A 2,611-nucleotide genomic window follows, 5' to 3' on the forward strand; every position below is an offset into this window, starting at 1 on the left:
CACACACACACACACACACACACACACACACACACACACACACACACACACACACACACAAACTCTACCAATTAATATTTTATCAAATATGAATCCAAATATGAAAACTTTGTGGGAAAATCTCAGTAAACAACATTAAAAACAGCTGAGACACATACAAAATATGTAAAACCCTGGGATTTTTGTGGGATGTGTTTTTTTTAGCCATTACTGTTTGCATGGAGGCTTCAAACAAGAAAATAACAGGTCATTTTGTAGATTTGGTTGTTTTGTTCCTGATTTCCTGGGTTTGAACATAAATAGTTTGCAGCCGGATGGCCGATCATAGTAAAATAATGTATCAGTTCACAGTAGAAACTAGATGCCAAGCGATGAGTTCAAGAAATATTCTGCTGTCTGCTCACGTTGCAGAGGTCTGATTTGATCAGGGGTCAAAACATTACAGCATATTTCAGACGAGTTAATTCATTCACACAGAGATCAGAAACCCAGTCAGTGTAAATAGGGCATGATGACAAAAAAAAAACTTCTGAAAATAATACAATTAAATAAAATATGTGACATTCCAGCATCTTCATGGTTAAATATGCTCGTAATTCATCTAAATCCTTAACTTCCTAAAAAAATTAAAAAAATAAAAAACATCTGGCAATGTTTTGGTACAAAACAGCAGAACAAATCAGAGATCAGTAGTAATTATTGAATAAAATTGGTTTGATGATTACATTTAATTTGCTTTTACAACTGTTAACAGAACAAAAAAAAAGATTTTTTTAACTACAGTCCATGACAAACCGACTACGCAGTGAAGAACTACCAACATTATCAACACATGCTGATGTGTGTGAGTTGGTTTTTGTGATTCCACAGCCGTATGTCAGTTATTATCATTATCGTCATTTCACAGAACTCGTTTAGGTGGGCTCCTCTGTTACAGAAGTGAAAGGATCTTTAGGATAAATTGATCTTTTATTACTGCAACACAGCATCACAACTTTTAGAAATAATAGAAAAAACAATCTTCAATCTCGTATGTTTACTCAGCGAGAAAGGAAAATCATGTCTTGAAACTTTTAGTAAGTATGTAATTTCCAACAGAACATCATGATCAAGCAAGGAAGCTATGGCTTAACTTTTAAAGAAAATAATATCCTCTCCTACATTCACGAACTAAGCCGCGAAAAACAGCTGAAAGTGCGTCAGATGACACTGGAAGTGGACGAAAGGATCTCGTAAAGGAAACCCGACTGACTTCGCTGCTGTGGACGTCCTGCTTGACGACGGGTTCATTTTATGGCTTCTTGAGAGGAGCAGATCATTGTGGACAAAACTCTACGTCACTCCCAGTAACCTTCTAAAAACTCTCACCTTGCATTTCCTCAAAGTTCCCCAAAAGTTTCTCTCACCACACAGAGTTGCAGTTTAATGCTTCCCACTGCCTTCATCCTCTTCTTCTTCTCCTGCTCCCAGGAGATGGGAGGATTCTTCATCACTCCAGCTTCTTCTCTTACATTCATCACCTCCTCCACATTTCCCTCTCTCTTTCTCTCTTCTTTTCTCACATCGTCCATCTTTCCTTCCTTTTATCGCCCCCCACAGGCCTCCACTCTCAGCTGCCCTTGTGTTGTGTGTTGCACTCGCCAAACACCTCTCCTTCTCCTCTTCCTCTCTTTTTTCCCTCTCTCGCTCATTCTTTCTTTCAGTCTGTTAAAGGAGAAAAAGGTGACCAGGCACTTTCTCTCCCGTCACGCGCTGATGAGCTTAAACTTTTTCTTAACAGAGCTTGGAAAAGACAGGAAGGTCAACACACGTCGGAGCGAGCGCCATGCTACGCTAGGCCCTCGGCGTCCTCGCTTTGACGGCAGACATGTTTTATCAGACGGTTTCTGAGGAAATGAAAGAAAACAGCGCTATTCAGTCCTTCATTTGTTTCCCTTCTCTTTTCAAAGTTGTGTTGTGGGAGTAATTATTGCTTCTTTGACAGCTGGTGGGTGGCGTTTTGAAACAAAACTGCTTGGCACAGGCCTGAACGCGCAGAACAACACTGCTGCGGTCGGTACGATCACAAGAACCGCAAAAAAAAAAAAAAAAAAAAAAAAATTGCCTTTCTCTGTAAAAAATTATGCAATCAAATGGGAAAAAGAAAAAGGAGGAGGAAGAAGGAAATATACTGGCAGTTGTCAAGCGGCTACAGCAGGGATCATACGAACAGGCCGTGCTTTAGCGTGATGGAGAGAGAGAGAGAGAGAGAGAGCTGAAATGACTCACAGTACTGCCACTTACACTGCTGTTGATGATTATGATAATTCGTGCGCAGCACTCCACAAGCAGCTTTGTGGAGCGGCATTAATCATCCCAGATTCACTCTCTGACTCGCTATATGCTCTTCCCTTCCCAATCATCTTCTTTGTATCCCTGTCCAACAACACCTTTCGGTTTCCCCGTCTTCTCTGTCCCCTCGTCTCTGCCTGTCTTGGCTAATCACACACAGGAGGGGCGCTGCCCTGCCGTTGAATTTTAATATTCATTTATACAGCCAGCCTTTGATGCCCCCCCCCCCCATCCCATCCCATCCCCTCCCCTCTGCTCCCCGTCACCCCCACAGTGCAGT

At 41.6% G+C, this 2,611-nt stretch overlaps 1 protein-coding gene and 1 long non-coding RNA gene across 3 annotated transcripts in view; one reads left to right on the forward strand and one right to left on the reverse strand.

The window, feature by feature from the left end:
• The window catches only part of LOC106964208 (uncharacterized), a 9,341-nt gene extending 6,737 nt beyond the window's left edge, over positions 1-2,604 (reverse strand). Inside the window, exon 1 of the long non-coding RNA XR_001428345.1 lies at positions 1,407-2,604. This is a non-coding gene — a long non-coding RNA (uncharacterized LOC106964208). The remainder of the gene's footprint in view (positions 1-1,406) is intronic.
• homer1b (homer scaffold protein 1b) overlaps positions 1-2,611 on the forward strand; it is a 39,187-nt gene that overhangs the window by 7,761 nt on the left and 28,815 nt on the right. The window lies entirely within an intron of this gene.

Source organism: Poecilia latipinna, unplaced genomic scaffold, assembly GCF_001443285.1.
Source record: "Poecilia latipinna isolate Pla-1442-1.1 unplaced genomic scaffold, P_latipinna-1.0 Scaffold1639, whole genome shotgun sequence".
Taxonomy (NCBI): Eukaryota; Metazoa; Chordata; class Actinopteri; order Cyprinodontiformes; family Poeciliidae; genus Poecilia; species Poecilia latipinna.